Consider the following 13,408-nt stretch of genomic DNA (forward strand, 5'->3'; position numbering starts at 1 on the left):
CCTCTTCCCGCACCCGCTGCAGAGATGTGTGGAGTTAAAAGAGTTAATGTCAGGGTGCACGTTGCAGAATGTGGCTCTGGTGCAGAATTACTAACTCAGGGGTATGAGGCCTGGCTGGGCAGACTGTGAAATGTTCCTCAGGTGAGAAGGCGTCTGTTGGTAACGTCGGTACCGAGGGAGCTGCCTGGAAGCAGAGGAGGACAAATTTTGGGGCGGAAAGTGGAAATGGAGGCAGCCGGTCAGGCAGGCGCCTGCCTCGCACTCGCAGGCTGCCGTGGGCCTGCGGACCCCGGTGGCTCTCTGGAGGCATTCTGTCTGACGCCCAGTCTGCGCAGCCATCCGCGCACCCCGACTGGAGAGCAGGACAAAAAGCTTTCGGCTTATGTCTTGCATTTTTAGGGGAGTGTTATTTTAACTTTTCAGAATATAGCTGTAAACGTTTTGCGTCTGTTTCAGTTTTGTGGTCTGATGTTTGAAAAGCTTTTATCGTGTGTTGCCTTGCACAAAGGGGGAGCCTTTCTCTAAGGCTTTATTTTTTTTTTTTTTTTCAATTCTGCTTGCTTGAAATTCAGATTGATGCCATAGCTGTTTGAAAACTTTGTGTGATTATAAGTGGACTTTCTCAGAAGTGACGTACTTAAAAAAAAAAAAAAAAGTGTGGTCTTACATTTCTGCTTAGATTATGATTTTTCCTGACAGAAGTTGAAGTAAGATATGAGGGTAGTCATTGGAGAGGTGATTCTGAACCTGTGGGTTTCTGGTGATGGTTAGCATTTATGGTCTTGTCTTTAAAAACATAGTATATGAGTGGAGAGATGACTCAATCCAGTTGAGAGCATCCTGAAGGCAGGAGCCGTAGAAATCTAAAAATTTGAAACCTCGTTTAAAATTACTGAGGTTTTGATGGAAGAAGATAAAAGTGAATAGCTCAATACTTATATGTATTATTTTAAGAGAAAAAAACCCCAGGAATCTGTATGAATTAATGTGTGCTGTCTGGACAATGTTCAGTCACACAGTATCTTTTATGGTTCTAAATTTTATGTGTTTTTGTTCCTGTGAAGTGGATTTGAGCTAAAGAAGAATAATATAGACCATGGAGACTGTACATATCTACTCAAAAATAATTGTTTCTTCTGCAGTGGTATTTCTTTGAAATAACCATGTTTTGTACCCATGTACAACAGGTCTTATGCAATTTATGAAAGTGTTTCCAGTTGATGCATTGTTTGGGGTTACATTTCATGGTTGCACATATGAAACAGACAATGTCAAAAAAAGACAAAAGGCCATAGGCTGTGGCAAGCCTGAACCCCACCCTACAGTACCTCTCTATTGTAAATATTTCAAATATTTACAGCTCTTTTGAGCAGTAGAGTTAGGCTCTGGTTTAGAGGTGTGTTCCTGAAGTAGTAATGCAATTGTGATGAAATTTGAAGTATTGTCAGCTTTTATGGATGTGTGATTCTGCCAGCTGCAGTCTTGCTATTAAATGTGCTAAGCTATACTTAAGGACAAACAAGGAAGAAGATGTGCGGGCATACCTACAGTCCTGGTGTTGTAATTTAGGAGGAGAAATTAGGTAAATGTAAAATAATTTGAATTATAAGAAGAAACTGAGGTGGGATCAGTTGTTTGTCTATTTTGAAAACTGAACTATGTAGTTTTCAGTAATCTTTGGGCTTCTAATTGATCCGGTATCAAGCAATATCAGAACATCTATGAGTTATGCTGTAGAAACCAGGAGTGATTAGGACTAGTTGTACTAGATGTGTACAGACGTGGGTTGGACATCGGAAGCTTGGTCTCTGATTAGGCATATGGTTTAGGATATTGTACTAGATGAGGCATTCCTTTGTAGCTCATCAGTGAGTCTGGGTTTGATTCTGAATCACAAAAATGGTTTTTAGTTGTTTTTTTTTTCATAATGATAACTTACAATGTGATTCAGCATTTTCTAATACAATAAAGGTAGAAAAGAAAATGAAAGAATAATAAATGTGACTGATAGATAGCTTTTACTGGTCGTGTTCCAAAGCAGTAGGATAAAGTCCTGGAGTTGAGCAAACAACAATGCACAGTTGCTGCTGAAAGTAAAGAAGCAAGCACCTGTTAAGAACAGCTGTTTTATGATCATTGTCTTTAAGGTCTCTGGAATTAAGAATTTTACTGGGAAGTTGAAGTAATCAACAACTTGTACAACTGTACAATTTGTGCCTCCCCTCATTTGTTGTACCAACTCATTGGATGCTAATTAACCTGAAATATAAAACAGTAAATTATTGTATCTTTGGAGTACTGTTTTAATAGTTGCCAGTAAAAGAAAGTTTACCTTTTCCCAAAGAGAACTTGATAAATATGTAAGTTAAATGAAACATTCATAGATTTCAACAGAGAGTAGTAAATCTGCTTTTGGAGTTGTGGGAGACCTTCAGAATATATGCTGTGAAAAGCATCTATTTTAAAATTGCCTTTTGTTTATTTGTTTAAGAGGTCAGAGATTAAACAGGAGCTTTTATAAGAAAAGCTTTTAGACAGTGGTTGATAAACCAGCTGGATTGACTTTTAAATAATTAATTTCAGCTTTGGTTTGCATTTCTGTTCTGAAAGCTTCATATTATTTTCTGCTCTTGGTTGCTTGGTAACTACTGGAAAGCTCTGATTTTTATTTTTCTTTTTCCAGGTGAATACATGCTTTACACCTGGTGGTACATTAAACAGATGATTGCCTTAAGTAGTTACATAGCTTGGCATGTGGTATTTCAGTACTTTAATTTTAGGTAATATTTTTCAAAGGCTATGATAATAACTCAAGAAATTCTGGTTCTCCCATATCCAGCCAGTGGCTTTTCCTTGCTTGGTAGTTTGAAATAATAATAATAAGAAAAAAAATCAGTGAATGTATTCTGGTTGAACACACAGAAGGTTATAAAAGAAATTTAATTCCTAAATGTAAGTTCTTATTGTGAAAGGCAACTTTGTTACTGACTTTAACCCCCCAAATAAGTAACATGTCATTGTATTTAATTCGTGTGAGGGTGAACCTAACAAGAATCCTTGCATGATAGCTATTAAGGCAAAAAAACCCCTCACCCGAAAGGCAATAGGGTGAAAATTCAAAGTGGAAGCCTTCTGAAGACTCCCCTTCCCATCTGGCTGCTATAAGGCAAAATTAAGGTAGTGGCTCAGTGTCAGCTGGACAGTTACCCATACTGCTACTTGGACTCTTGGCTTCCTTGAACTTTTGTCTAAAGTCTTGCACGGTATATGAAAAGAAGTCAGTGAAAATTTGGCTTTTGTTCTGATCTTTGTTTTACACATACAAAATCAAAATAGAATAATGTAATTTTATAAGCTAAGTGTGGAACAGAAAATAAAATAAGCAACAAAAATGGTTGAAAAGCAAATGCGGAGGGTTGTAGAATTATATATTTCTGGTTATAAATAAGATGTTCTTTATGACTCTTCCTAGATAGTTTGTGTTCCATACCCCCTCCTCCCCCCGCCCAGACATTTCGGAAGATTGAACTGATGGGTACAGATAGATGCAATCAAACGTACTGTGCTGCTGACTTCTTTCAGTCTGTTCACTGATGTGTGCAAGATGCGTATTCTGAAAAATAGAACCATCTGTAATTAGAATTCAGATTGTGAAAGAGGATAGCTTTATTTAACTTGGGATTTTAATTGTGATTTAAATTGGGAGGGAAAATAAATTTTGATCTAATAACTAGTTTTAATACTGGTTTGCATTTGTTTTTTGAAAAAATGTTTATTATTGATAACTGGCAGCTGCATTTACATACAACTTTTGGACTTTTGTTAGTTGCAAGTACTATATATATGCTTTGGTGGTTATGTAGCTTAACGTTCAGATTCTGAAGCTTTACTTTTTATGTTGAAGAATGGTGAGTAGTGGTTACCTTTTTCTGTACACTTAGTGTTCAGATGTTTTAACTAAAAAAGCAGCAAATGGTGTTTTGATATCTAAGCATGGTTTAGACAGTTCTACTTTAGAACTGTTAAATGAGTTTTTATAGATACATTTACGTATACACCTGTGCATAAACTTGTTTTCCTTAGCATAAGAGTTTAATAGTAGGATAAACTTAAAACTTAACACTAAGTTTTTACAACTAAGAAATCTAGTGTTACTAGTTGGATTTTACTAATGGATTAAACAGTGTAAAGATTAAAAAAAACCCCAACCCAGTAGCTATAATGTAATATACCTCTGGTTTTAGTATTGAGTTCTTTTTCATTGATTGGAAAGGGAGGGCAGGTCTTGTTAGCATCTCTTCCCAGTGGGCTTCTCAACTATGAGTGAAGCAGTTATTTAGCTGAGCAGAAGAAAATACTCTTTGTACATCTGTAGGTGTTTATCCTTAATGATATGTTCTTGTTACAGGTGATCAGCAAATCATTAGCAGTGAGCTTGTGTTGGTTGAATGCTTTTAATTCAAGTATTTTATTAAACTTTGGGTAGCGTACAAGGCTCTTCCCAAATAGAAGCTAATTTCAATTTAAGTTTTTTCTTTTCTTTTTTCTTTTTTTTTTTTTTTTTTTTTTTAATAATTGAAGTAAGTAATTTTATTTTTTTAAAATAAAGTCAGTCTGCATTTCACGGTGGTGTCAAATCAGATCAGAATCACAGCTTGGTATTGTGTTGTAATTCTTATTCCCTTGCAGTGAATTATACTGGGATAACACGCATTCAGTATGTTAAAATTCACCTTACCTTTCCTGCAGCTGTACACAGCAATATCAGAAGCTTTTGTACTGCGGTTCCTTTGTTCCTTTACCACAGAACAAGAATTAGCAAATTTTGTTATGCTGTTAGTTGTTACGTATAGACTGCAAATCAAGTAACTTATTAGACTTAATTCCAGCTTTGCATATAGCTAGATTTCCAACATAATGCTCAAATGTCGTGTTGCAGTACTGACCTTCTGGCCCCATCAGAGACTTAGCTCTGGTGAAGGAGTGCTGAGGCAGCTTGAGTTACTGGGTTGGCATTTGAGTAGTCTGTAGTCTTTAATGTCTGTTTTTTAAAAAAAATAATAACAGAAATTAACGGCAGACTTCCTGTTTCAGTTCTCTGGTGTGACGAAGATTCCATTCTGTTGGGAATCTAATAATCAGTTTTTAATGCTAATGAAGAATACTTGTTAGGTCTGTTGTTTCCCCCAGAGATCAGGTTTCAATTCTCCTGACTCTTCAGTTAATTTCTTTGTCTTTTAATGTGGTGATTGGCCTGCATGGAAAGTGTGAGACTGAGGTGGATGGCTGTGTCCCCGTGGAATTTTGATTTTAGCAGTCTTAGGTGGGTAGTGGTTAGTGCCTTTTTCTTGAGCAACCTTTTAGGATCCTAGAGGGAAGGAGATGATGTGAGGAAAAGGCTGTGTGTGATTTGATACAGGCTGATGAACCTTCCTCATGCAGCTGCACGTTTTCTCTGTTGCACCTAGCAGAGGATTGAAGAAGAGGTAATTTTCTAGGCTTTCAGCTTCCCAAGCCAGTAGCATTGCTTCTGATGTGGAAATGTGCTTTTCAACAGCCATCTTTTATGTTCCTGTCTCTAGCAGGAATCCTCAATTAAAGTTGCTGGCTCCTCTTTTTTTTTTTTTTTTTTTTTTTTAATTTTTGTCTTTGTCTCCTGATTTATCTCCTAGGGCTTCAAGTATTCTTCTCCTTTTCTTTCCCACTTGGGGGAAAAAAAACAAAAAGGGGAAGACATGAATGAGTCAGGAAAGAGATGGAAATTTTCAAAATTTTAAGCTTAAGATACAATGAAACTGTGGTCTTTGTGTAGCTGTTTCTGACTGCTGACCTGTTGTGGAGGTGGCAGACCTCAGCGTGTTGAAGATAAAATGCCTCTTTCCTGTATGTGTCTTTTGCTGCTGAGACTTTCCCTCTGTGTGGGCAGGAAGTTTTCATTGTAAGAATAGTAGCTGCAAGAGATGACTTGTAACAGTAGCTGAACTGGATGAAAGGATACCTTCTGCTTTGAGAGCTGGAGTTACAATTCTGTCTTTGGAAGAGTGAGGGAGGGACAGCTGCCCCTAAAGGAACCCAGAACATCAGGGCTTCTCTGTCTGCTTTAGAAGGTATAGAGAAATTAATGTGGTTTGGGTGGGATGCTGTGGTTCTTTCTGGCAATAGAGTGCTAAAATCCTGTCTAGTGTATAGGTTGAACAGAGTGTCAAAATATGTTGGCAAAGGGTGTTAATTTGCAACAGCAGAACAACTGCGCTGAGAGTTGAGAGTACAGGTTTGGTGGTTTGGGTTTTTTTGCTATTTTTAAGGTAAAGAAAAATGAAAGGCAAATAGTAGAATAAATATGCATTATTCTGAGATACAATGTCTGTAAAAGCTAAATATATTGATGTATTAAAGTGGCACTCTGTATGAGTGCTAATGCGGACTGTTGGAGTGTTTTTTCTCTGATAAGTCTGCTTGGGTATTTTTTTGTCTTGTTGCCATAGTGCCTGAACAGTTCCCAAATATTTGAATGGAAGAGAGACCACCTTTTCCTTCCTCCCTAGCCTGCAGGAGGAATAGCTTGATTAGTCTTTAGGGATACTTGCTTGTATGTATGTTTTATTAGAGGAAATTCTATTTTAAATAACATTAAAATTAACACCCCTGGCTGTTCTTTCTTTTTCTAAGAGTCAATCCACTGCATTCTGTACTGCTCAACCTTCTCCCATAGGCCAGTTTTATACTTTATACTGAGCACAGATAGGGAAAGTGTGAAGAGTTACAGAAAGAACTTCTACCCCTGAATGCTCAGGAAACGTGAAGGCTTATCCCACCAAGAGTTTTGAATGGTGTCAAACAACATCTCAAGAGCACTGTCTGGGGTTGAAGTGGAGAGAGCAGAAGTAGTTAGTAAGTTCAAAGTGATTTAAGTTGGAAAGCCATGCTTTATAGATTAGGAATGTACTAGCTGTAAAACTTGCCTTCTCTGCAGTGTTTAGCCCAAGTAAGTGTATTTCAGTTGCTGGGACTGAACCAATTGAAGTAACTGCACAGTGGAGCAATGTTAGGTTCAAGTGGAACAACTGGGTTAGTAGCTGATGTGTTGTAACTACCGGAGTCACATCAACATTGTAAAGCTAGCACAAGCCTTTAGAGCATTTGAGCTTCAGCTGCTTGCTTCATAATGCTCTCCCTTCCGGTTAGTCCAAGGTTAAAGCATATATAGTTTGAACTTGATGTTTTTGTGTTCACCAGATAGCCAGTAAGGGGCAGAGCTTGAGCATGGCTCCAAGTGCACTGAATGCATGTGTCCTGTTATGGTAGTACCAGGGAGAACATCTTGGTTAAAGATGGGAGTCAGACTCTTTGCAGTACTACAGAATTCTCAGTCAGTCATGGAGGCAATCAAAAACCCCACAAGCAGCAGTGCTCTGCGGAGAGAGGGTGGATATCTATCTTTGAATTTAAGGGACTTGTAGAGGGTAAAAAGGTACCTTGGAGAAACTTCCTGCTCACACTAGCTGACTTCTGCTTCATTCCAGCCTCATTCCATGGTTCTTAATTGTATGCAGTGGTTTGGAAGGGATAAAAGATAGGGACTTAAATAGCAGGGGACTTGAGTTCCATGGTGATGGGTGTGACGTGCTCCCAACAGGAAATTGGCGGACAAAATATGAACTGTTGATTGTTTTAACTGGTTGCTTGAATGTCCTTCCCTTTGTTTCGGTTTCCTCTGGACCAGCTTTTGTTGCAGGTCAAGCCCTTAACTGGTAGAAGGTACATTCCACTGTTGTGCAAATAAATGACAAGTGAGCAATATAAGATAGAACTATTCCTTTGTTTCGGAGCAAATCAGGATTTTCAGTGCTGCTTGTTTATGCCTCAAAGATGCAAACTTGTCTGTAGCTGCACCTGTCCTTGTTGCTTAAAGAAGTTTGTATCACCCCTTGTTTCCTCTGATGATTGATGAAAAACGCAACTCCTTTGGCATGCTTGATAACCATATCTTTTTTGAAGGCCTTTGCTAAATGAAAATATTCTCTTAGTCTGTTGTGTTTAGTCTAATGGGTCTTTTGAAATTTGCTGTGCTATACTTGTGTAAGTTCTGTATGTAAACGGCTACTGATTTTGATTCCTGCATCTTTCTTTCATCTCCTAAATGGTCCCCCCACTAAGTCTGTACCAAAGCTTTATTTTTAAGTATTTGCTCTGTCTGTGCTTCAAGTTGTTGGCAAGCTCTGCTATGAAAGTGCTACACAGCAGCTAATGTGATAAGCCTTGCTGTTAGCACAGCAGCTTTGCATCAGAGCTGCTTTGCATTTCCCCCTTCTTATCTACTTCCTTGTTCCTGCCTCTCTTCTCTTTCTCCCCCACCCCCAAACCCAGTCCCACCACACTTGGAGTGCCGACAACAAAGGCTGTGCGCTCAGGTGTGATGACTTCACCACATTCATAGGAGGCTCAAGGCAGGTAGTGCTCCATGTTTGAAGGGAAAATTTGAAGGAGAGGCTGAGAAAGGGAAATATTCTTATTTCTACTAATGTGGTGGACGGACTAGGATCTACTGTTATCACTTGCAGATCCATGTTGCACTATTTTCACCTGTTTTGTAATTTTGCTGAGTAAAATCACACACTGTTCAAACTTGCATTTTTCTCTGGAAACATTTGCAATATCAGGGTAAACTTCCGGCATCTCATTTGCATTTTCAGTTTCAGACGGTAGCAGGAGAACAGAGATCATATATTTTAAATGTCCCTTGGAAAAATCGACTTCCACTTTCAGTCAGTGGAATCTGTGATCACCAGTGGGTGAGATACCTGGACCTGGCAGGCACGATGGTGGAACTTGGCATTGCAAACACATTTTGTAGTATTTGTATAACTGTCATTGCAATAGTTGTTGGTTAATGTTACTAAAGCAATGCAGTGAATTTTTGGTAGCAAATGAAGCTGAAATAGTGCGACTAATGCTTTGGTCCGTAGTGTCACTGCTGAATTGGAGCTGGAATATAGTGCACTGTGAAAGGGTAAGAGTAATGAGCTCTTAACTGTGGACAAATATAGATGTTTAGCTTCCCTACTCACGCTGAGGTGGATTTCTCTTTGCATAACATCAAGATGCAAAATTATACTTCTTACAGAAAATGAGATGGAAAGGAATGTATTTACACCATTGAAGCTCTGAGAACACTACTTGTGTTCTGCAGAAATCTGGATGTAAGGTGAACTTATTTTTTCATAGCATAGAGGATGGTGACTTAGAACAAAACTGGCTGCTATTATTTTGTGATTATGATATAAAATATTTGGGCCTGTAGGACTACTATTTTTGTTTTACAATTAAACAGAAGAATTACTTGCTTGAACAGCAGAACAGAACTAAGTCCTTTCTGCATGTAAGTGCTGTATTAACCTGTACATGCTTATGGTAACAATTGATTTAGACTGTAGCAAATAGCCTGTACTACAGTTGAATGAAAATTAGTCCATTTTACTAGATATATCTGTAGCAATTGCATATAGACTTCTTAATAGATCTTGAGAATGCTTCGGGAATGCAGAAGATAAAATTAGAGAACTGTAATATTGATTGGAAATCTTGAATCTTTAAAAGTTTGTTGCTCAGCTTTGATTAATGAAAAATTCTCATTTTTAGAATACCTGTCTTCTTGTTACTGAGTTTCCACGCTGCACTGAGGGAGGGTATGTTTCTGCCATGGAGCTCATCGTGGATACAGAAGAAGAAAAAAAAAACACACGCAGACCTTGCTACTGAACAGTCTATGGCAAAGAGTTAATGCATTATTAAGTAAAAAAACCCAGCAATTATTTTTTCAAACGTGATCTTGTGCGTTTGACACAATATGATTAAGATACTATGAAGATATGTAGTAGAAAAATCAACTCACTTGAAAGTTGGCCTACAGACTGTAGTTTTATAGAGGACTGAGTTTTAAATGGACTTCTGTTCTGTTGTATGCTCAAGCAAGCTTGTCGATGGTTGACTAAGCACCTCGAAACATAGTCTGTCTCAGCAAGATTGCTGTATGGTCCGTGTTAGTTAATATTGGTGGCGAGTAATTGTTGTATCCTTGCCATAAAACAGAGGAGAATGTAAGGGAAACAGGAGAACTTGAAGCTGGAGGTGTTACATTCATCGTACAGTATGGACCAGATACAAGACAGATAGACAAGCCTGAACAACTTCTACAAAAAACAGTCAAACAAATGATTGAACAGGAAACTGAAGGTACAGATAGGAGTAGTTACTTGGCTTGTGTCATACAACAGGTCAGCGATAGATACTGAAACAAAATCCAGTGCTTATCTTGCATTTGGTGGTAGTAGTGTAGAGTTTTGAAGAGAAGTTTGCAAACTACTTAGTCTAGATAAATTAATGAATTTATTCATTTTGCTTGCTTTGGTGCTTATGTGGACAGAAAATAGGGGCACTGTGATTGCTTTTCACACTGTTGTCAAATTATTCTTCTTCCCCTCATCACCACTAGTGACTTTAAACTGCTGGGATGAGGCATTTTCATAGAAACTCCTAATTTCTTAGCTCTACTTCTTTTGCATATTGCTATGAACACTTAAGACCAGATTAAAATGTATTTAGGCTCTGAACTTGCATTAGTTTTCAGTGGTGTCTTGTAGCTTAGATGCCTTCTGAGCATTTGGTCCATACTTTTTTGTTCTGGTAGAAAAAGTGGAGAAAATAAGAAAAATGACCTATAGTTTTTCTGCAGCAGAAGAAAGGAATGTGTGGTGCTGTGGCCTGGTCTACGTTCTGAAGTAGGAATGGATCTGGATGTTCTGCATTTGAACTAGCCAAGACTTGTATTGGTTTTGTCTAGGATAGAGTTAAACTTCTTCATAGTAGCTTGTATGGTGCTATATTTTGGATTTGTACTGAAACCAGTGTTGATAAGACATGTTCTAGTTACTGCTGAACAGTGTTTACACAGAGTCAAGGCCTTTCCTACTCCTCATGCTGCCCTGACAGTGAGTGGGTTGGAGATGCACAAAATAGCCCCGTACAAGCTACTGTGAAGAATCGTAACTCTATCACAGACAAAACCAGTACACTTGTGTTCAAGGTTTTTTTGGGGTTTTTTTTTTGCATTTGTTAAATTTCTGAAAGGTCCTATGGTACTTGGGCAAGTGCTCAAAGTTGGGTGGAAAGCAGAGGAGGGCTGAAGAGGAAATATTCAGTTAACAGCCTTTTTGATAGCTTTTTTGGAATAAGCTTCTAAGAAAAAAAAGTGACTTGGTTTGTTGAATGATACAAAGTATGCTCTTTATGCATTTTTAGATGAGGAGAGGTCAGCTTGTTGGTGAATCATGTTTGGGGCAGGTTAAAGACAAACATCCACTTGAGGGGCTTCGTTAGAATGGGAATTCTACTGCCTTTCTTCACTTGGATTGGTGTCTTGATGTTGGAAGTAAAAATGAATACGTAAGATAACTGTAGTAGTACTTTAAAAGAACTATAAACTGTTCATGTGCTGATTGATTTATTTCTATCACCTCTCTCTTCCCTGTTGGTATCAGTGTTGCGTTTATCAGGATGATGCCATTTGAATGATGTCTTTTGTGACTATGAGCCAAGATGCTGGAATTATTTAAATAATAAATGTTGCTCAGCAGCAGAGGCACATCAAGCCCAATGTAGTGCTAAACTTAATTTTACAATGCACAAAACCACAGCAGAGTCAAATCCACACACCACACTTTGTTTGAAGTAATAGGAGACATCAAACAGATAAATTGTAAGCAGCTGCTCATATTTTCATCATTGATATTTACATTTGATATAGAGTGGATTTAGCAGTTTGGTTGACTTAGTTTTTGCCACCTGAAATCAGTTATCAGAACATTCAGTTCACTAAATCAAAGGCATCAGACATCTAGTCAACTTCAGCGCGTGTTTGTGTTAAGACACACCGAGTGAGCAGTCACCATGCTCTGTGCTGTCTCAGGTGGGTTCTACATTGAACCACTCACTGTAGGAGTAAAAGTGGAGAATAAATGTAAAGGGGAAAGAGAGGAACATGGAACATAAAGCTGAAGTTCAGAGTGGTTGTTAATATAGTCAGCCTGTATTTATTTTATTTATTATCCATGCATTTGATAAATAAAATAAAAATAATTATATTGATGACAATAATTATGTTGGTATTTTGACATAGTCTCTTCAATTTATGCTTTTAAATTTATAGCACGATCAACAGACTTTAAAATAGGAAAATAGGACCCTATAATTGAATTAATTTCACTGAATATTAGAGTGATTTTTTTTTTTCCCCCAGTTGCTTATGTCACAACTTAACTGCTTTGATTTAATCTTTGTAGATTAGAAATTGATTTGAGTGCAGTGGTTTAGCTCTCCAGTGCAGGGTGCAATTATAATGAGACAAAAAAATTAATACAATTAATTTTCTGGAAGGAGTGGTATCTGCATAACTTATTTCCTGTGTGGATGCTGCAGGATGTGTTTGTTGCTTCAAAGTATGTTGAGTCAGCCCCCTGTCAGTAGGAGCTCACAAACAATGAAATGTCATATGAGGAGTGGCTAAGGACTTTGGACTTGTCTAGTTTGGAGAAGAGGAGGTTGAGGGGCAACCTCATTGCTCTCTACAGCTTCCTGAGGAGAGGACGTGGAGAGGCAGGTGCTGATCTCTTCCCTCTGGGATCCAGTGACAGGATGTGTGGGAATGATTTAAAGCTGCACCTGGGGAGGTTCAGACTGAGCATTAGGAAGCCTTTCTTCACCAAAAGGGTGGTCAAACACTGCAACAGGTTTCCTAGAGTGGTGGTTGATATCCCAAGCCTGTCAGTATTTAAGAGGCGTTTGGACAAGACCCTTAACAACAGGCTTTAACTTTTGGTCAGCCCTGATTTGGTCAGGCAGTTGGACTAGATGATCAGATGATCATTGTAAGTCCCTTCAACTTAAATATTATGCTCTAAAAAGACTCGTCTATGTGAGAAAGGTGCATGGCATAACTGTAACAACAGGAAAACCTCTGGTTTTAGTTGGAACAGTGGGTTGAATGAAAAGCCTGTGATCCTGTCGAAGGATGCAGCAGCCTGTCCTTTGTTAACTTAACCTGGCATAAAATCCTAACTTGTATTATGAGTGCATTTTTACTTTTCCTCACTTTCCTGTAAAAATAAAACTGATTCTTGCAAAAAAAACCCCCAAAAACAAACCAAGCAAAAAACCCTCAACCAAACCCACAAACTCAAACCAAACACAAGTTCAAACACTTGTGTAAACCTGGGGTTGCTAAGTGCTTTCCCTTTGTGCTGCAATAGCTTCCTGCAACTGATCTTTTTTCTTTTTTTTTTCTTTTTTTTTTTTTTTTTTTTTTTTTTTTTTGAGCCTTCCCTTCTTCCCCCCCTGCCAGTTTGCTATCTTC

Source organism: Antrostomus carolinensis, unplaced genomic scaffold (genome assembly GCF_000700745.2).
Source record: "Antrostomus carolinensis isolate BGI_N321 unplaced genomic scaffold, ASM70074v2 scaffold13724, whole genome shotgun sequence".
Lineage (NCBI taxonomy): Eukaryota > Metazoa > Chordata > Aves > Caprimulgiformes > Caprimulgidae > Antrostomus > Antrostomus carolinensis.